At 30.5% G+C, this 23,907-nt stretch overlaps 1 long non-coding RNA gene across 1 annotated transcript in view; it reads right to left on the bottom strand.

The window, feature by feature from the left end:
* Positions 1 to 5,371, bottom strand: part of LOC148301599 (uncharacterized) — a 53,314-nt gene extending 47,943 nt beyond the window's left edge. Inside the window, exons 1-2 of the long non-coding RNA XR_015838777.1 lie at positions 4,740 to 5,371; positions 3,135 to 3,173 (exon numbers count right to left, since the gene is read on the bottom strand). This is a non-coding gene — a long non-coding RNA (uncharacterized LOC148301599). The remainder of the gene's footprint in view (positions 1 to 3,134; positions 3,174 to 4,739) is intronic.
* Positions 5,372 to 23,907: the final 18,536 nt, after the last annotated feature.

The raw sequence follows: 23,907 nt of genomic DNA, 5'->3' as shown, positions 1-23,907 counted from the left end.
GTCGTTAAAAATAAATATAATACTCAAGTGGTAAAAAATAAGTTTTGGAATTTACAAATTAAGTATTTTAATTAAAACATAGTTTATAAATTCAGAAATTACTTACGTAATAGGTAAATATGAACTATTTAAATTGATATATTAAATATTGCAGAAGTTGGAATAGGGCATTTTAGTATTAACTCAAGATGAGGATTAAGTACATTAGCAAACATATAAGTGATCATATAATTACGCGCCATTTATATTGTGGAAAAAGCCAAAGAAATTAATCAAAACAGAACGAATGAAACTTCATCCAGACTCATAAGTCGCGAAATCAACTGACACGCTAGCAATAAACTGACATGTTTGGACGTGTATTGGAAACCGCGAGCATAGTTGGACTCGGAATTGGATTAGTTTTTTTTTCAGGCGAGCCAAACATATTCGAGCGTAGCTCTTTTTTTAGTTAATTACACGTTGGAAGCTAATTGGTTGCATGTTAGGTAGTTGGGAACATATTTTTTTCTCTTAGCAATATCACCTTTAGTATTATATACCTCACTATTATTACTTATGGGCAGCTAATACTAGATGTGCTGTTTGACTTTTTTAGAACATTCGTTGTCCAAGTCGTTAAATAAATAAAGACTTCCTTTTATCTAGTTTATCTCTTATCAACTATTACTAACTCCCCATTTATTATATGTTACTTGCACACAGCATCTTCTACAGATGATTTATATGATAAAAATTAAAAATAAAAGTATTTAGACACGGTTACATATAACGCACAAGCTAGGCTACCAACCAGGTAATCAGCGAGAATGCCCGTACCAAGTTCCACCGCGTAGCCGCCCATAATGGTCATTCAGTAGATGGCCAAGGCACCATATTTCTCTTATAATGACGCCCATTTCGTCCCGTTCGGTTTGTTTCTCCGTAAAGATTTCCTTTCTACCCATCCCAGCTATCCATTCTGATGGTTCCTTAAGAAATGATTGTAACGTGACTACTTAAGGGTCACTTTCCAGGGGCCAACACGCGGTCCACTCCGTACGTGACAATTTCTCGGCCAATGTTATCATCGAAGAAATCGAACAAATATCACAACTAGCCTCCGGGAAATCTAAACTTTAAATGAGCACTGTTGTTGTTCCAACTATTCGGATTGTGTATATAACCAGTATAAGAAGGGGGCACGTGTCGATGCGATAATTTAACTTACAAAACAAAAGGTTAGAGGCAATAGACGCACGTTTGTCTTGAAGGTGTTCGTACTATACTTATGTTTTATTCCGCATTTAACTAGATTTGCGTTACTGTATTATTTTATGTGAAATAAACGCATGCAAGAATAAAAACAAAAGATCTTCTTGATTAACTATTCATGTTATATTGAAAGCCGCCACTCGTTTACGAGTGATTTTAAGCTACTCATATTGTCATTAGTAAATATCCAAAGCCTTCTATCATAAAACACCATCTTTAAAATAATGAAAAGGACAGATAAGTCGAAATTATTTTTAATGTAGATAAATATTAAATAAGATGAAAACACGAAGGACAAGAGTAAATAAAAGATTTGATCGGAAAATTATGAAGAAAAAAAAGACCCCTCTTCGTAGTTAAATAACAGTTAAAATGTATGAGGAAGGAAACTGAGCTTGTGTAACTTGAATTCTTTTTATTTAAAAAAAAAGAGAAAAATTTGTGTTTTTATTATTTTCACAATTATTTCGATATCATACTATTTCTGTTAGCCTACGCGGCTCATTATTAGAGACAGGTATCAAATTGTGGTAGAGTGAGTTCGAACCGAGAAACTCTGACTTAAGAGTCCGCGATAGTAACCACGGGACCACAACCCGAAACAATACTATTCTAATACATACGTATCCCTTAACCCGAGAAAAATGTTTGTTTGAAAAAAAAACATGTTTCGTTAAACAACGGACAAAATCCGATATAATCTTACAGATATTCTTAAATAAATTGCATTGTTAACCTCGTCCAAATTGCCCCACTTTCGATGATGTTAAAAGCCGAGCATCTCCCATATTAATGCGCTTTGAGCAAATACGGCTCCGGGCACACGGCACCGAATAATCTTAAGTCTTCACACGACCAACCCCGGCCCGACGCAAAAGGGACAACAGAACACCGTCACTTTAAAGGGCCCGGGACAGGCGGTGCCTCGTAGTCTCTCGTGGAGGGGATATTAATAGTGCAAGCACGATTCGCAAGGCCCGAGGCGAGCAATACGGAGTCTCGTCATTTAAAATTAGCGGTCAGCCAAGGAGCGCGAGGAAAATATTAATACTAGAGTTTCATTAACCGGGGGAAGAAAAGCACACCGAAAGAAATTGTTTTTGTTGACTTTACATCTACGTTATTGCGAAACGTTGCAGATAAAAGGATATACTTTTAGATAGAAATAGAGTAGAATTTTAAAACGTTTTTTAAACTCCATCTGGCTTCCGGAAAAAATGTAGTACCTGATTTCCATTCATTATTGTTATGGATAATATGAACCGTTTATTTGCTACTGACAACATTTTTGGAACAATTATTCATTACTTTTTTTTAAGTGTGTATTACTCGATAGATTTTTGAATATTGATAATATTTTGCTGAGCTCTATGATATGATATATATTTTTACATCGAATAAAATCTTTAAAATGGTGTTTCCTGTAATCTTGGACGAAACATCCATCTGCAGTGCTAACAAAACATGGTATGATCTAGAAAAATGTCATCAGCATCTTAACTGCCAGTAAAAAGGAATTTAATGAAATGATGACGTATTCAATAAAGATTTAAGAATATTCAGACAAGATGAGAAAACTTAGGTTTATTTATCTGGCATTGTTTTTTTTTTAACTAACCAAAAAACTTATTTAAGTATAAGTAGCGTGTAATAAAATTGAAAATTAGGCTTACACGACAAAAATTAAATATGTTTTACAATCTGATTTAATCTCGTATACACACTTGGGAGAATAATTAGAATAATTAAAGCATAATATTATCCGTAATAATATTAAACCTTTTTTCAGCGAAAATTGTTCCAGATCAACCTTTGTGGTTGAACCCTCTTTATCCGAAAACCCAACGAGGAACATGTTGGATTTGCATTAATTAACTTACCCCTGTCTGAACGGAATCTCCAAGTAAGGGCGGACTCACCTGAAACAATAAAACAAATTCGTCAGTATTTTTACTGGGTTACTGCCAAAAAATAAACTAATATTTTCAAGGTTTACCAGAGCAATTTTTTTTTACCCCTAACAACGATTCAAATACGCTTTCAAAGGTCTTACTCAGAGTACAAAATTGTGTAGAAACAAATCAATCAATTTCGATAGTTACACCGTACTGAAATTTATTGGTGGATAATAAAATAAACAATTGTGTAGCTATTTCCACATTGATTTTATTTTGCATGTGACCAGGTTTCATCGTTACCAACATCATCAGACTGGTACCGTAACAATAAATTTTGGTGACTGGTCGAATCAAAGAAAAATGTAAAAATAAACTAATTGTTTTATTGCATAAATTACATTTCCACCAAGAATGTCAGTACAAAAATTAAATATACTTTGTTTTTGTTTCTGATTTTATTTTTGATTTTATTTATAAATTACTTTTTTTACCAATCTTTCATAATCTGTTTTTTAAACCTTATAAATAAATAATCTCGTACGTTAAATCGAGATCAAGGAAATGTGAATTTGAATTTAGTATGTATGGTATATATGCGATTTGCTTTGTCAAATGATATAAATTACGTTTCCTCCTTAGAACTCTATGCCAAAGATAAACAAAAATATAATGCGAGTCAACGAATTGTTATAATATCCACGAATGTGTGTTTTATTGTGTGATATAATGTAAGCTAAGATCAAACATTATAATATAAGGGAAATAAACAGGCTTCAAGTGAGAGAAACAATAGGCTTTCGCAAACAATACAATTAGAAGAAAGTATAGAGTTTCACTCCAGAGTAGGGTATGTATTTGATTTCCCCTAAACGAAAAGTTTGATAAATTGCTCGCAGTTCTGTCGGATAGGAAGTAACCACTTGAAATTAATTAAGCGTGATCAAGAATGAAAATAGGCGCCAAGATTGGATGAAATTTAAGATGCCGTTTATAACGAAATTCACAGTTATGTATTTTAAAATTAAATATTATTAATTAAACTTTTTATTATATTTAACCACTATATCAAACTAAAATTGTGTATAACTTAAATTTAAAATGGATAAATATTTTCACAAAGTGACTGCCGAATCAATTAATGGAAGGATATTATTTACTAGAACAACTATTTAGGTAATCATTGAAAAATATATATTTTTACGAGCTAATTTGAGTAAGCGATTACAATCTAGACTATTCTAGCTAATCTGCATTTTTCTTTTCCAATTATTTACTACTATTCTAAGTATTTACTATTATTCCTTTCTTTGTCATATGCTAGATTTGTCCTTTAGAGTGATTAAATTGGTATTAGAGTAAAAAATCACATGAATATATTTTAAACACCCTGGGATTCGAATCCGGGACCTCTAGCACAGTAACCAAATGCGCTAACTACTAAATTATGAAAACGAACAAAGATATATGTACATATAATAAAATATACAAAAATTCTTCATAAATTGAGTAAGCAGTCGCTTTGTGGTAATATCTACTCATTTTTAATTTGAAATTTACTTGACAAATATCACTATTAGCGGTATTTACCGAGTGAAACACACTGAAATATCACCACTTTAATCGATAAAGTCCATTATTACAGCTTATTTTTAAACATTAATAATAATTATGATTGCAGATCGAGGTGGTGATCGGTGCCTATCAAAACACAAATAGCTCATATAAATCACTATGACAACGGATAACAGTGACAACGCTCAAAATCCTGCGCAATAAATCTTACTTTAAATATCTAAACGTGACCGGGAGCACAATTTCACGATCCAGAATTACCGAAACGCCCGAATTCTAGAGGGGTAAACATTAGAACAATTCCCGAGTAATTTCAAAATATCCGAGATGAAAAATGAGTTACAAATCTCCCGATAAAAGTGAACTGGGCTATAGACGCAAAGGTCCGGCACATTTGTTTAAAAAAACGTACCGGTGACAGCTTCCCCACAAAGCAAAATGGCGGATTAATGGCAGCGAACGAAAAACAATAGAATTCCGGTCATCTTTTATTTATGAGTGTCTCCCCCCGAAGCCGAAGGGCGTGTTATATCACAACTTCGCTGTCTATCTCCGGGAAGATAAACATTGTGTTACCTACCGCCGTTATGTACACTAACACATCTGAAAATGTATGTTTAAAAAGACTAAATACTAATCAGATAAAATATTACAGCAATTAGAAGGTAGGTACACGAATAAAAAATTGCTAATCGATTTGAAGGAATTATAAATTAGAAACAAAAGAAAGTTAAGAACTTTTTAAGTCCTTCTCTGCTTCTATTACCAACCACATTTAAAAATACATATATTTTCAATATTCCATTTTATTCATGAAGTTTTTAAGCTGAATAAAAATTTTACTTGGTAAATATTGTATGACTTTTCCTTACAATCTATCTTGACACGTGTTTCAATGCATTCAGCATCATTATGAAACACCTTAAGCGAAGTTTAGTCTAGGTACACAAGTTGTGCTTGGGACGTTGAGGGATTAAGAGGGGGTAGGACCACTTTCTTATTATTTATCCGAGGGAACGTGGCCACATAACAAACAATAATTGATCATGTATGGTAATAAATGTATTAAAACATATGTCACATTTTTTCGAAATGAAAAAGTGACATTTATTAACACAAACTGAATGCCAAATCATTTGATAAGCCATTACGTAATTTTTTAATGAAATGAACTTTAAAAAAAAAATAAGCTGGAATTATCTATTTACCCTAACACTACAAGTACTTTATAACTAGACAACAAAGCGATCTCTATGAAAAAGCCCTATCTAAATTACACGAATTTTTTATTATTTTTATAAAATTCTTTGCCAGGATCAACAAAAAATATAACCGAAAGCCTTATTTCATTGGTGAAATGTTACTAGAATGTATGTAATATTTATAAAACCAGCAAAAGCAAAGAGAATAAAAGCGAATAAAACATCACATATCATCATCGTGTAGTGAATGAAAAATAATAAAACCAAACGAAACCATCTCGCCTTGTTAAAAAGTAATATGAAAAAGTAAAAATCGAAACACTATGAATAATTTAATAGAGCTTTGCCGAGTCTTCTCAAATAAAATATGGAAATCTGTGAAAATGAAAACATTTCTCTGTGACGTATGAAGGATGTTTTATATACATATATACGAAAGCAATGGCGTGTCCTACATTCAGAATAGGGTCGCGTTTGCAAATTGGGTACTAAAACTTGCGAGCAATTTTTTTTGCATTTAGCCTCATAAAAATATTCGAAAATATTTTGAGAATGAGAGCACTCGACAGCAATCTTTGATAAACTGACTTTGAATCAACATGAGAAGCGATTCTGACTTCGAAAAACCCTTAAAAGTATTTTGAGATATCTTTGAAGTTGTTTTCATTCTTAACAATAAAAAATACGGAGAGTAACGAATTTTTAATTTTATACCATCACAAAGGAGTGTCGAAACCCCCCCCCCCCGACTCTATTATTTTATCCGTCTAAGGAGTGCACCCCTTAATGGATATTTAATGAAAGTTCTTGCAACAGTCGAGAAAGTGAGGCTTTATGCACCGACGAAAGGAAATTTTCAGATCCCATTTTATGTTCAGAATTTTTTCCCATGCCACTTTTGGTCTTAATATGAGTTTGTGCATTTAACAAAAAAAGGTTTAAAACTAATTTGAAGAAAAGGGGAAACATTTTTAAAATTACTTTTCTCATTTGAGAGACAGCTTTACGGGGAATTGTAATTTTTACTTAGGGTGGTCGAGAACTAGTTTACTAAATACTGTTTTTTTTTAAACTTATAAAACGTATAAACTTCAACATTGCATGGTTTAGTATTGTCATGAATAATTCTTTTAAATTTTCCAACCAAAACAAAATCTATACATGAATTATCAACAAGCATGAATTATCAAAATATGTGCCCTATGGCTTTGTGAGTTGCTTTTACGGGTATTGTTTATATTTATTCAAAAAATCATTTTTAAAATAATACATTATGTTAAGTCTTGATACTTTAAAGCCCACTTGGCAATGATTGTTTAATTGATGTAAGTATGCTTAATCGATTAATCTGTTATCTATATGTCTTGGGTTATGGCTGCAACAGTGAGACTTATGGTCAGTAACCTATGAAATTTTATGTAATTTTTTGATGTGATTTTTCATTTTAATTCCGTAGTAACATTGGGTACAAATATGTGATTATTGTATTGATACGATTTGATATTTTAAAAAGTGATATTAGTATCGTAAAAACTCACTCTCGTGGGACCGTTTTGTTGGCTCACTACTGCACATTGAAAGCTTACTCACATACCCTGATCTGATTTAAAGACCTTTGGTTTTTCTCAAACCCACTCTAGAAAACAGAAACAAAAAGAAAAGAGAAGTAAGCTTAACGAACCCTTCTTAGTTTATATACTAACATATCGAATCGCTCGCGAAATCATTTTAATAATTTAATTATTTTCTGATTTCATATCCTTATCATTGCCAGTGCAATGTATGACCTTCACTGCTTTACTAAATATCCTCAAACATTGACAATAATAAGCTTGGTTAGTAAGATTAATTTTATTTAAGACTTCAAACCCAGCGCCCGACTTCACTAGATTATTATTGTCCCATTACAATTAAGCCGACTTTCCTATCGTCCAACACATCCAACTCACTAACATATCATGTACGCAAATACAAATGCACAACAGGAGTGATCAAAATTAACCTTTTCAAATATGTAATAAAGTTTCATTAAAGAAAAATCAGATGCAGGTAGCTTTTGTTTTAAGTTTTGCCCAGCAAGCGAATGTACCTACGTATATAAATTCAAACAGGAGGCACGTAAAAGCCACTTTACATTATATTTTCATAGCGGAGTGCACTTCATAAACTACCCTTCCATCCCTGTAATATTTGTATATACGTCTACATATAACAGTATGCAAAAGGTTGTAGAGAATTAATCTGCAGAAAAGAAGATGCAGGCTTCTCATAATGCATTATTTTAAGAAAAGGTTAACCTTTTATTAGTAAAAGGAGAAAAAATGTGAATATTTACTATGAATTCGAAAAACAAAAGTAAATAATACGCCTATTTTGTGCGTAGTTTTTAAAGAAAAAATTTTTCACAAAAGGCAATAAACTAAAACATTATGATTATTAATTTTCATGAAAAGCAAAGATGGCATTTGGTCGTTAACAAACTAAGTGCGTATTGTAATTCCTTGAAGTTCATATCACAGTTAACTTTACATATACATTTATCAATACTGGAAAAAAATGCGATTGTGATAACATAATATGTAATATCATTCATGGTAATTTTAAAGTAAACAGTTATAAACCTACTAAACACTTTTATCTTTAATATCTATACTCTCATGACTCAAGACATGAACTGAACTAAAATACTATAATACAACATATTGAAGTGCAATATAAAATGGTTATAAATAACGCAAGATTTTAATTTCAATATATAATATGTTAGTTAGTGATCGTCGTTTTGCAGAAGATTTTATCAGAGAAAAAATTCTATCCTTACAATGGAACAATGACGTCAGAATAACAAAGAAATATGAAGAATAAGAAAGCTATAAAACGTAACAATGCACATACATAACCTTTTATTAAAACTATTATAATCTCAATAGAGATTGATAGACGTTCGTGATATGAAACATTATGAGGAACATCGAACATAAAAGCGTCATTTTTTCATATCTTGTTTCCTGAATCAGAGAGAGAAAAAGTCTAGTTGTTTCTTAGAGTATGGGAAGGAATAGGTAAAAAAAAAACAAAAAGCCTCCCTTAGCGTGTACCTAATGGGTCACGCATACGCCCAAAAAAGCATCTGACGCCCTGAAAATATTTATAAAAAGATGAGCAACACTGTTTAAATGTAATTCCAATATAAATTTGCGAATACCGCGATTCGCATTTCGTACAATGGCAAACAATATTCAAATTGTTATTTAAATGGTTGCTAAAAACCACGTGTTCAAACAATGCCATCCCCTTGTTGGCGCAGCTGTTACAATATCAAATTTTCAGAATTGTTATATAAACTGTCATCAGAGACTAAAATAAGATTTACTTATTTCACAAAAAAAAATACAAAAACATTTAAAACACTTGAAAAAGAATAACGTTATTTTTCGCGCATGAACCTTATTGATTTCATTTAGTTATGCAAGTGTACTCCTGAATTGAGTATGGGATAGGTTATAATTATTATAGTCTTTAGGTATTTTATTACAGTATAAGAATATTTTTTTGTATTAATATTTTATATTATTATTTTATATTATAAGTATATACTTTTTGTATTTGTATTTTTATAATGTGGTATAAAAATACTCTTGGTCATGATTATCAGTTGTACAAACGGTTTTTATCGTCATCTTTTTCATTTTACGCTGAGCCATCAAATATATGATTAACTAAACTAAAAATATTACGAATATTTTTACTTTATATCAAATATTTCCCAAAACTCGGGCATTTCAAAAATAAAATTCCTTCTTAAATGAAAAAAAAACCCTTATCGGTAGATTTGAAACATATTTATGTGTATATAAATTATATTAATAGGTACAGAATTTAAAGTCACATTCAATTTAATGCATTGTTAACATAGGAAACGTTTTTATAATTTTATTACGTTTGGTCCTCATCTCTTTCGCTTTTGTTTTTTTTTATACAGAAGCTTTTTGCTGAATTCACTCTAAAGTTTTTAAAACATTTTGAGTATATCTAAATACTTGTTCACAAATCTGGATTATCTCCAATTACAATTGGAGACAACCCAGATTTGTGAACAATATGGAAGAACAATATGGAAGTCTGGGCATTCTCGAACCCGGAACCTCCAACACGGGAGCTAAACATGCTTATCATTACATCACGGAGGCGGACATTTATAATACAATGATAATATTTTTTACTGTTTTTTCCGTTTTTCGATTACAGACCTAAAAAATGTTGTCTTAATACTCGAATATTGGACACTACACAAATGCTAGCTCAACAAATAACCACTAGGCGACTTCCAAAATATATGACAAGTATGGAGGTCCTCAACAAAACGCTGCATTTCCATTACAAACGATTTTAAGTTTTCAGGAATTGTAGCTTGCAAAATTGTTACGTTTTGATGCAATTTAATGATTTCATATTGGTTTAACACAGAATTGGTCAAGTTTTATCGCAACTTTATTTAAGATTTCGATAGAATACAGTAAACCTATCCTCTTATCTTCTCTGTGTTATGCTAATATATGTTACCTTAACGCTAGCACGGAACTTATTAATCGTCTGGAGCGTCTTCAGAATCATAGTATTCGCTTTATTTTTAACTTAAGGAAATATGACCATGTTTCACCCTGTCGCACTGAATTAAAATGGCTTCATTTTAAACAACGCATAAATTCACAATCTCTTGCCCTATTATACAACATTCTTCACGACCCCAGTGCACCAATTTATCTTGTAGAAAACTTCGTTTACCTTTCTGATCATGGTCTATCGCTTCGCTCTTCCCAAGAGAGAACACTCTCCATTCCTTGCCACAACACAGCATTCCTCAGTAATTCCTTTACTGTCCAAGCGGCTAGACTCTGGAATGAACTACCTCTACATGTAAAAAATGCACCTTCTATCTTAACCTTCAAAAAACGCCTGAAACATCATTATCTTACCTTAGAACCCTAACTGTCCATCTCCTCCTCCCCTGACCCCTCCTCTCTTTCTTAAACTTGCTACCGAATTCTACCTATTTATCATTAGAATCCTAGAATACTTTTTTGTCTAATTGTTAATTAATTGTTTTTTAGTTTTTTGATAAAATCTATTACATCAGACAATAATATGTATTAACTTTTAAAAACGTCTGAGACATTACTATCTGTCATTAGAATCCTAACTGTCGATCAAACCTCCTCCCTCTACCTCCTTCCCTAATCTCCCTTCTTCCTTTGCCCTCCTTATTATCGTCTTTTGTTAATTTATGTTTCTTTTTAAATGTCAATTTGTAATTTATGTTTTTTTTTAATGTTCAAGTACTATCTGCCCACTGATTGCAAACGGCTATATATGGTATCAAACGTTTTGATCAATATCACTAGTCCGTCTTTGGTCGGTTGGAAGATATTGCTTTTTAGCAATAAGCCCGCCAATGTACTTTTTATTTTCTGTACATGAAGTTTAAATAAATAAAAATAAATAAAAATAAATAAACAGAAAAAAATTGCATTTTGAGGATTTTTTGTGCAATATTGGAAATGTTACTTTTTGGTAAGGTCCTCCACAAGTATACGTTTGAAAAATGTTATGTTAAATTCAATCGATCAGCTTGTTTCAAGAATTCGCCAGAAGAAAGTTGGGAATTTCACTCATGTAATATGCCCCCAGCAAAGTGGCTTCGGTTAGACATACCCCACATAGAAACTTAGCAGTATGTACATAGTTACAGCCACTGTTTACTATGTAACCCAAAGTCCGAAACGGCCAGCCGAGTGCGCCTCTCCTTGATGCGGTCCGTGTGCGTGTGAGCAGGGCCGGCTTAGATTCCGCGGTCAGGTTCGCCTAAAAGGTTCCAGCCTCCGTAGACCGCGTATTGTTTGTCCGTGTTTATTTTGCGAAACGTGACCCGGCCATGAATAACAAATGAGCAAATAAGTAAAACTGGGTACGCCAATATACGAGAGGATATTGTTTTGGCTCGTGATGCGCATTACTTTTTCGTATCTTCTCCATAATTTGCTAAAAGAAAATGAAACCAAATTACTTTAGTACATTTTTAAAACAAAAAAAATGTTATCTTTTTTCTGTTTAAATTAAAGATAATATTGCCTTGGATAATAAAATTAAATATTTGAAGCTATCATATTCTTTAAAATATTTTTTTACACAATTTTCACTATGCACGGGAGTCTTTCTCCTTATTGCTGAGGGTCATGACGATCTTTTCTTCTTGTCTTCAAAATATTATGAATAATTGTCCTCCACCCTTCCCCATATACTGCATACAAATCGCTCCAACCACCATTGAACTTGTGACAGCCTTGATTTGGTCAGTCCATCTAGTGGGGAATTTTCATATTCTTGTATAACATTAAACTCCCATGATAAAAAAAATATTAATAAAAATTGTCTGACTCCATAGTGTAGTAGTTGGTGCTTTAGGCTACCGTGCTGGAGGTCCCGGGTTCGATTCCTAGGAGAGTCATATTTATCATTATGTATATAAATTTGTAAATATATATTTATAATTTTTACTCACTGGACTGGTACTTGAAGCGCAGGCATGATAACCTTTCCTTTGTATTTTACAATCAAGATGACACTGCTTATAAACAATGAAGTGCTCTATGTACGGTAAGATAAGGACGAGGGTTAGAAAAAAATAGGACAACTACTTTCAGTTCAACAATAAAAATGAATAGTGAAAAACAGCAGAATTTTTTTTTAAAGAACTCCAGTACAATTAATGTTATTGAAATTCCTATTATTATTTTTCATGAACAAAATCAACTTAACGAACAGGAAAATGAATCGCCACATCACATACACAAAAGAGGGAAAACAGTATTTAAATACTCGTATGTATATTTACGAAAACAAATTTTAACATTTTGTTTCGACGACCTACATAAACCTTTTTTTAATGCATCACGGGAAACTAAAACGGACGGATTACTTTTTAATCTGCGCGATTGTTTGCAAAACATTGCTCTTATATTTGACAAGCATCCGGCATAGTGTCCCAGCTGAATCATGGCCGCGGCTCTTTTTTCAGGCAAAACGAATTCGCCGCTTTTATCCGAGAAGTATGACTTGAGTTGTAAGGCTTAAAAACGTTTTAAACTGTTGAAAACATGACAAATTTTATTATTCACGGGTACTTATATATTTTTAGAAAAATTAACAAAATAAAAAATAAAAAACTACGTTTTTGTATATGAATCAGACGTTCAATAAGTAAGTGCCAGAAATCACAGGTTTTAATATTATGAGTTGAAATCCCTGCAGGTAAAAATCAATGTTGTTTTGAGTATTCAAATAACTGGCAGGTTTATTGATGCAAAGAAAAATAATATAGAAAGTAGTGTGTATCTGGCGTTCTTAAATTTTCTAGTCAGTTCGAGTAGTTGTGTTGTTTTTTTTTCTTTCAATAAAACGCACAGAAATATTTAATTTGATGGAATGAAATTTATTCTTAATTAATTGTTAAACTACTGCTGATAATAAACGCACACTATAAACCATGTTCAATAAGCTAACATACTATATATTTTTAAAACAGCATTTCTATCATTAAGTTTAACGAAAGCGACGATCGCTATTGTTTCAAGATTCAAAGCACAAAGCTTTTATGGTCATGATCTTTTTTAGACTGAGATGATTTCTGCACGAGTGCTTAAGTTCCGAAATGAATATTTGCGTAAACATGAAAAAATTCAACAGTGTGTATAATACATTTCCCGAAACGAGTTTATCGGGATTCGAGGGTTAGTGTAAGTCGATTAGAAAACGTTACTCATATAAACCGGAATTCATATATTTACCGGAATATACAAAAATAAAAGAATCCTGATGAAACGGATTTCCCATGAAAGCATTTGTTTTATACACGTCTACGTTTAATATCATATACGAGTATTAACATAAATTTTAGCATATTTTATTATCTTGACGCATATTATATTATACAGCAACAAATATATAGTTTTTTTCACATTTATTTTTGTTTGAAAATGAAGAAACCCGATCACTGGTCAAATAAAACAAAAATGGAATAAACTTATATTTGCTGGTTTATTATTTATATTTTTCAATGCAATCATGAACTTCTCATATTCTTCATTATGATACCTTTTTTTCATTTTTTACGACTTTATTTATATTCTTAAATCTATCTCATGTTCCACTTCAAGGAATTTGAATATTAAAAAAAGAAAAGTAATAGGAATAGTTAAAAGAGAAAAAACGTTAATTTCAAATGAAATGGTAGATATAAATGCTGTAAATTGATAAAATCGGTATTCACAAAATGTTTTGCGAAAAAACTTTTTTGTTACTCATTGAAAAAGTAATTACTCCACTTGATTCAAATATCATTTGAAAATTTTAATATCGGCCATGATTCAATAAAGGGACACGATATTATTTTTCGTAGCTCAGACAAAAGTTTTTTTCCACTTTCCGACTCATTTGATAGCATCGTGCGATGTCAAAAAATGCTGTGAAACTTTTTATTACAAAATATTTTGGGCAATTTCTTTACAAAACGATTTAAATAACAAAAGGCGACAGGGTCCACTCATCTTGAATGAAACAAGATGAGGATTTTTTTTAAATACTTTTTTCATTTTACTTAAAATTCCTCCCCAACAACTCGAAAGGCATGGAATGGTTTCACCCTCAGAAAAGGTAGGATCATTACTCTATAAAAGCTATTGTCGAAATATTTTCTGATGAAAATGGTTTTATTATACGACCCATCTAGATTTCATCGAATGAATAGAAATAAAAAAATAAAAATAGAAAATTGATAATGAGATTCAATTACAATGAAGTTAGTAAATAAAAATAATAAATATTTTTTAATGTTGAAATAATATTCCTTTATTATATCTAATTTCACTTTTCATAAGATACGATTACTACTATTCTTCCTCATCAACCTGCTATTTCTCAACCATTTTACACTTAGCTCCTTTTTTCAAGTTATCTGTATCCTTACAAATATTATTCACTTTCCTACAAAGGATCTATGTAGAACGAAAGAACATTCACCGTGCCTTTATATAATTAACGATCATGATAAAAAAAAATTGATGCAAAACGATGCCCTATGCACCATTGTTAACGGTTAGGATTACTCTGAATTGGCATCCATAAGGTTAAGATTGATTATACAAATTTTGTTTAATTTTGTATATAATCGTTATGAAACTTAGTATGAACATGTCGCAATTTGGACCCACTTCTCTTCATGCATCGATCAGAAATTTATTTTTTTGAAAATCATATTAAATTGAATATATCGAGGAAATAATAGCAGAACGTATATCGAAAATTTCCTAGATAATAGAAAAATTATTAAGGACATTATTATAAGTACATCACCATTTTATTTAAATCAAAATTATACTTATATTATATATTCTAAAGAACGGACTTTCGGGTAAACACATTCATTATTACATTATACGATCTTTAAATGATGCAGACTCTTTTAACTGCATTTTTCTTACTTTTTTACTTGTGCAAGTTACAGTGACGTTGGGAAGTTTTCCAGAGTTGGAATGTTATACCAAGAATATTTAGAGTAATTGGTTGAGGAAAAATTCACTTGATGATTTCCCAAGATACCGACACTCCACACCGTTATAGTTGGCATGGGGAAAGCTTAGCCTTTGCTGACACGACGATGCTAAATTGAAAATCTTACGAATACTTGACGTGTGAATACGGGGATATTATTAATAATTTAATTTTATGTTTATTATTGCGTGTATCTCCATATTCATAAAAAACATTAATATACCGAAATCGGTAGGCATAAAGTAGTGTTTAAAGAAAACGAAGGACAATAAGGACAATGTTTTAAAGAAATACTATTTGTATTTTTAAAATGAATATTCTCATACGAAATAACGACCAAAATCAATTACTTTAAACAAATAAATATGAAAAATCGCTATATGAAAAGCTATATAAAAGCGTTATATTGCTGTACTAAAAAATTAACAAAAATTAGTATTTACAATCTATTGTATATGTGTTGAATAATAATGCTGAATGCATCGAAATACGTGTCAAAAATGGAGAAATATTACCACAATAAATGCGGAATCTATAAAAAAAATTGTTGTTGTTGATAAAATCTGTATCAGAAGATAAAAATATCAACATGTAGATATAAAATAAATTGAAACTGATTTAACTCACACTGAAATTATATGTTTTATTAAAACTGATGCAAGTTTATGGAAATGCTTGTTCGATAAAGCTTGAACAAATGACTGAGCAAAAATAAATTTTATCGACATTATTTCCAGACTACTTTTAGAGGAAAAGTCTCTATCCTGACACAAGAGGATGGAAAAGGAATCTAGATTTAACACTCTCAAACGAGATTAAACGATATTTTCTTCACATAGATAAATTCCAACCGGTCGACACGATAGCTTGCTCGCTTGATGCAATATAAGACAAGGTGATATCAAAGCAGGCAAGTAAAACATTATAACGTAAAACGAGTAAAAATATGAAGAAAAAAAATCATGTTATTTTTAAATGAATTGTATCATGTTGGCTGACTGTGTCGATAATGGTAGACACGAGGTAATAGACACAATGGTTTCTTTTAAAACAAGAAATTAAAAAATCATAAACTCCATTGTTTTTCAATTATACGTCGAGTAAAAAAAAATACATTTTTTTAAAAATACGTAAAATATATGTTTTTAACAGCTTATTTAGTGGTAGAATTTCAGGCATGAAAAAAACAAAAGTACCAGTGACTGAAAACAAACTCAAAACTAGTTTCAAATTGAACCCCGTATTTTTGAAGTATGTAAAGTGATAGAAAAGGAGGTTTAGATATTCCAATAATCACGAAGAAAATGAAATTGCAATAAAAACATTTTCTTAAAGTTACAAAAAAATGAGAGCTTTAACTAAAAAAAATAACCAACCATCACGCAGCTTCCCATCAAGGGTAGGCAGAGAGAAGAGAACGCCACACCGAACTGTCTTTGCAAACAATCTTCGCCTCTTCCACATTCATACATCTCCTCATATATACTCGCCAATTATCCCCCCGACTTGAGAGTACCGACCTGACCACATTCAAATATTTGAAATAATTGATCATGTCAAGTTTTCCGCAGTATTCATCTGCCCCTATTAAAACAAGAAACGCCTTATAAATTCGTTTTACTGTTCTTTCCTCACCGATCCGTTCCACATGTCCAAACCATCTCAACCGACCTTTGTAAAAATTTAATACAATAATAAAGTATTTAAAAGTTAACAGTGTAAGTATGTACGTTCTAAATTATCTAGCTTATCAGCTAAAACATTTCTGATTTATTTTTATTTTTTAGTGATACTTGTAGTGCATATTTTATGAAATATATAAAAATTAATAAAACGTTATTTTTATGTTTAACCGCATTGTTTTTTATGGTATTTTTGTTGATATATTAAGAAAATCATTTGTCTTATTTATGGTACACATCATATAAGTAAGACAAATATGTACGTTTGTATGTCAAAAATAATGAGAAGATTTACAAAGAAGGTTGCCTGTATGTCAAATTCTAACAATTCCAATTACGTATCTACATTTTTTTCACAAATATATGAACGTTTTCACTGAAAAAAAAATATTGAACGCCTTTGATGTGCCTACTACACCAGTCTTGGTAAAATGATAAAAAAAATTCCGAGAGGAGGCTCGGTAAATTAGATTTATTATTTTTAATGACTTCTAAGAAACAGAAAACACGCAATGTACATAATAAAAGTAAATTTATTGTGATAGCATTAAGGCCCATTATTCGTAAAGTCGCAACTTAATTTTCTCTTAATCCAGGTAACATTTTACGTAATTGATTTTTTTCTTAAGAAACTAATTATATGGTTATGGTTATGAAATAATAATTATATGGTTATGAAAATCAAAAAGTTAATCAAAGGTTAAGAGTTTAAAAAAAAACTAAATACTCTACATACATTATTTGAAAAATCGGGCTTGAACAGACATATGACTTCTCCGGTGTTCTCCGAAAGACTGATAAAAAAAAGCATTTGTAATTTGACGAGAAAAACATCTAAAAATATCTCGACGTTTCCAATCGTAAAGTACTTAGTAATGTGTGGAAAAATATTATTTTTTTATACTTGTGATTCGTGGGAAACAAATGTCGTCTCCAGACAGATGAGGAAAGAATACAGAGCTTTCTTTACATAACAAATACCCTAAAACCAGGAAAAAACATTTTCCAAGACCAGTTTCATTTCCATAAAAATGAAGCCAAATTTAAGAAATCTGTAAGGCTTGTATGCTCGTTTTGTAATATGCTCAGAGTGTAATAGGTATTTATACTGAATATATATCGTGTAGGTACTTTATGCAATTTTACCGGAACTCTTCAACAAAATGATATTCTCCAATGCTGTAATGGCATGAAATGACTATCCATCCATTTCGGATATGGAAGGTAATGCAATTCGGCAGCGCTTCTCAAAATGTAGAACCATACCGTAATAATTTTTATGCCTAAAAAGCAAATAGGGTTAATCTTACGGTTAAAAAATACTATTTATTGATTTGGTATAAACTTTGCAAAAACAGAACAAAGTTTATATTCTCACCTTTTGATGAGAGTTTCGTAGTTTAACATTAAATTAACTAAAAAGTTTAATTTCATTGTGTTTTTTTTTAAAACATTGAAAATATCGTAGGACTGATATTTTCATATTTTTTTAAAAAGAAATCATAACTTGACCTCGTGCATATCTATGTGACGTACAAAGTGTAAATCACATGAATTAGTAATCATTTTGAATTTTTATAAGCTGCATTATGGATAACACATTTATCAACTGTGCATGCTTTATGAGCAATAGGTGCGGAAATCGGCTAGAATAAGATGTCCATGTATACAAAAAAAAACATTCTTAATTGAATGTGTTGTTTGGTATGGGACGGATCCTCAAATAATAAACATAAATTATGATTAGATATTTCAGGAAATCTGCGACACACACTTTACGAACCACCGTTATGCTGTATAGAATACAGTTTACTGTATAACATGTGTGTAAAGTGCACGATACTTACGTTACAGTTCACGGAAAACGCGAACATAAATTGGGGGAAATATATTCATTCAGTAATAGTTAACAAGCTAAAAGAATACTTTGTATTGGGTTACATAACTTGGGTGCTATTAAAAATCTGCAAACGTTAAAAATTTGTTTAGTGTATTGATGACAAAAATGTGTTTTTTGTCATTTGTCAAACAGGGAATAAAATCTTGTAAGAAATTAAATATATAAATATGAATAAAAGCAAAGAAAAATTACGTTAAATACCTGCACACTTAAAATAATTGTTTCGTGTAATAATTATTAAAAATTATTTTTAAAAAGAGAAAAACTTAAAAATTAAAAATATAAACATAAATTAAAGTAAAGAAAAATGTTCCTTCTTTTCCTTCTTTGTATAAGTCCAACTTCTTACAAAGTCAGACTCATAACTCAACCAAATATTCGTACACAAGTCAAACATATATCATATGACAAGTAATAATGATATCGTAGTAATCAAATCTCTGTTATCAATCCTACTTCCCCCGAATCCTGATGAATTCATGATTCGCACCTGAAGGGCGTTTATATCTTCCCCTCAATCATTGAATTAGGTCAACACTGTGGAAAATCGCTCGGCTAGATCTGGAAATTCATCACTGTCGAATATTCCAGCTTCCCGGTAGAGGATTCCGCGCAAGTTCGGCACCCAAACATGAATATTATATCGACGAACCAAAGGGGAATATTTCATAAAAATCATATTCGCTTGCCGCAGCGACTGCATAATGAAGGATATACTCGGAAAACAGAAATGATAAAGGTTTTTTTCTGTGCTTGTTTTAAATGGTGTTAAACGCGCAGTGTGAGATAAAAGGATAAAACTTTTAGCATAAACGAGGACTCAGATAATAGACTTAATGGTGGTGTTCATAAAGCATCACACAGCAATTGCAATATTTAGGCAGGCGCCGTGGCGTGGTTGGGTAAAGGCTCGACTGCAAAATCAGCGTTGCGGGTTCGATTCCCGCCAAATGCAAAATAAATTCAAGAAAGATTTATTATCAATTTGTCTGGGTGTTTGTGATGCCTTTTTCACATTTCACTATCCTACCTATGCTTACAATCCTACCTGTATACGAGCCTCTAAAAGTATAAAAGTAGAGGTTTTGCGGTTTAAACCTTTTTTTAAATAATGATAATAATGGTTTAATCTCTGGGTTTTTGCCAAATTCATAGTAAATGAATATTTCAGCAAGATTTCATCAAATTCGATATTTTACACACTTTATTATTTCAAAAGATTCCTATATATCATATTTCAAATTAAACGAATTTGAAGCCTCAATGTTTTAACCATTACTGCTTACTCCTTTCCCATCCTACCTTTCACTCTCCATTTCTTCTCTCATTGCAGAAATTTCCTTCATCCTGAGCTTGTTTACCGTCTGAATTCCTTCAAATATATCCCACATCCATATCTGGAGCGCAGAACTGCTCACTCTGCCAGTAATTAATGATTAAATTAACACCCCGTCGATCCAACGCGATCGTTATAAACCATTACAAGCGGATGTTGAGGGGAAGTGCATATTCAGCTTGAACTATAATCTAAATAAATTTAAATATTTTTTTTCTCAAACTTGACAAACTACTTATGTACATATATATATATATATATATATATATATATATATATATATATATATATATATATATATATATATATATATTTATATATTTATATATATATATATATATATATATATATATATATATATATATATATATATATATATATATATATATTTATATATTTATATATATATATATATATATATATATATATATATATATATATATATATATATATATAAATATATATATATATATATATATATATATATATATATATATATATATATATATATATATATATATATATATATATATATATATATAAATATATATATATATATATATATATATATATATATATATATATATATATATATATATATGTATATATACATATATATATATATATATATATATATATATATATATATATATATATATATATATATATATATATATATATATATATATATATATATATATATATATATATACAACGCTGCGATGCCCCTTAAGTAGAATCCGTATCAAGATTACATACAACTGGCGGAAGATAAATAAAACATCTTCCTTTTTCGCAATATTAGAATATCCTTGAGGGGTTCAGGGGGAGAGGGGAGGGGGGAGGGAAACTCATTCAATTTGAAGCTGAAAGGTTGCGCGAGGATACTGACATTAGCGGGGCGGGCATTACATTTCCTGCTAGAGGATTTCCCACCGGTACGCCGGATGTGGAAGAGCATTTCAAATAACATTCCAAATTTAAAATGTGTGATAATGGAATGATATCGCTCTCCAAATTAATGAAAGAACTGCGAAAAATATTTTTCAACAGATTTTTAAACGTTGGTTTATATATACGTCACAAAAAAAGTATATTGCAGGAAAACAGGATAAAATAATAAAGAATATTCGGCTACGTAATATAGGAGTAGGCGCGTTTGTCTACCGTACTGGAGGTAACAGATTCGATTCGCAGGGGGATACGAAAGATTTTCTCTTTCTTTTGGGCATCTTACCATTCATACACTCCATCAACAGAAGCTCGACTTCGAAACTAGCGTCACGAGTTCTATTCCTGCCAAGTGCGTAATAAATTCAAGAAAGATTTATTTTTATTTCTTCTGGGTGTTTGTTATGTATTTTTCATATTTACCTTCCCTATCCTTACTATCCTACCTGGAGACAAGCCTTTAAAATTAGAAACTTTGAGTGTTATTGCTTTAAAAAAAACTGCTAAAAGAAGCGCAGAACTGATCACCTTGCCTTCATACAATTAACGAATTAAGATCATATTGTGTCGATACGATGCAGTGCCCTATGCGCTATATGGTAAATACAAGGTAAAGAGCAGATGGAGTAGAAGAGAGAAATAATAACAATGCATTTTACGTAATAATTGTCAATTTCTTATATATTGTTTATCAAACCAAAAACTTTTTAAAATTAAACTTAATTTTATTTCTAAAATCCATAAAATTTTAAAATCCTTTTCTAAAATCTCTTTTCTAAAATCCTTAAAATTAGGTTTTTTTTTAATTTTCAAATTTAAAGATAAAGATTTTGGTACAAATTTTATAAAATTTGTACCAAAATCTTTATCTTAATTAAAAAATGTTTCATTTATCGTCAGTAATAGTTTTTGAAAAAGGTTTAAGCATAAAAAATCAAGATGTATTTTACATCTTTAAACTTTAAATATTTGGGAAGTAAGTACTTCAACAACCTTCCTACAGACATAAAAAATGTAAGACAGTAAAATGCTGAAAAAAAAACTAACGAATTCCATATACATATGTTATTCTAAGAAAGAAAAAAAGAAAAAAAGAAAAATAAATAAATAAAAATTAAATTGTTTTACCAACATATATAAATAACAAGTCCCTCTCCAATCACAACATCTCAGTCTCTTTACTGGAGAGAACTACATTTTTAATTTTAAGATTGTAAGTAGAAATGTTAAGAAAATGAATTTAAATCATAAAAACAAAAACTTTTGAAACCAAGTTAAATACTCAAAAAAGAATAGAAAAATAAAACCTTACGCAAATACCATTATTTTATATTCCTGCTAAAAATACGTTCGCCTGAAAGCGTTAAATAAATATGTATTATCTCGATTGCATTTCCCGATTTTCATAATATAATTTCCTTTACGGCCCCCATTTCTCCAATGTAAGGGAGGTTCTACAAAGAGATAAGCATTAACGGTAATTCGTTACTAAGCCCCTCGTTACTCTCAGCGCCCAAATATATGAGGGGTGTGGAAAGTAAAAGCAAAGATGGCTAAGCCTATTAGGTAAAAGTTTGGGAAAACAAACGGAAAGAAAACATTAAATATTATTTTCGTGTATGTTGTTATGTTAATTTACGAGTATTTTTTGTGAGTGTAAACTTCTATATAAGTATGTGTATTATTATTTGCAGCATTTTGAGTTTGTCTTAGATACTTAGTAGTTGCAAATAAATTATCCGGTCAAATAATAAGCTAAAATAATAATAAAAAAATGAAAATAACAATTAGTTTATAGTAACAACATTTTAAATGCGTCCAAATAATTGTTCACAATTCAGGATTATCTCTAATTAAAGGAGTAATTAAACATATTGAATAATATTTAGATGTAATCAAAATATTTTAAATGAATTATCTGGTTAAATTATAAGTTAAAATAATAAAATAAAAAAGATATTTTCTGGCGTTTCTCATATGTTTGTGATTATAATCCAGGACCTTACATGCAAATAAAAGAATTTCTGCTCAATAAAAAAAGTTTCTTCATTTCACCAATAAATGTACCTATCTAGTGAAAATTCTAGTGATTCAAGTACAATGTTTCGAAATTAAATCATATATACAGGACTACCAAGAGTTTGAGTAGTGTGGTTGTCAATCATGGGTAGAATTTGTGAATGTTACACGTGTGCAAAGTGATCACTTAAGTAAGCCCCGTAAATGCCTAGACTTCCATATTCTTCTTCATCTATGTTGAGATGTTAGAAAAATAGTATTATTTGCGTGTATGAAACTTATTATTTTATTAAAATATGTATTCTTTTATTAAAATTTAACACTTAAATATATACCACTTTAATGAGTTTCATTTTTATTTACGACTAGTTTCGAAAACGACAGATGTTTTCATCTGCTGGTACAAATCTTTTGTACCAGAAGTGTTTAATTTTAATAAAATAATCATGTCCACAAAGTTAATGCCGAATCAATAAATAATATAAGT

This window comes from Brachycentrus maculatus, unplaced genomic scaffold (genome assembly GCF_059751285.1).
Source record: "Brachycentrus maculatus isolate JH-2025_06_01 unplaced genomic scaffold, ASM5975128v1 h1tg000537l, whole genome shotgun sequence".
In the NCBI taxonomy this organism is placed as follows: domain Eukaryota; kingdom Metazoa; phylum Arthropoda; class Insecta; order Trichoptera; family Brachycentridae; genus Brachycentrus; species Brachycentrus maculatus.
This window is presented reverse-complemented; position numbering and strand designations above follow the sequence as displayed.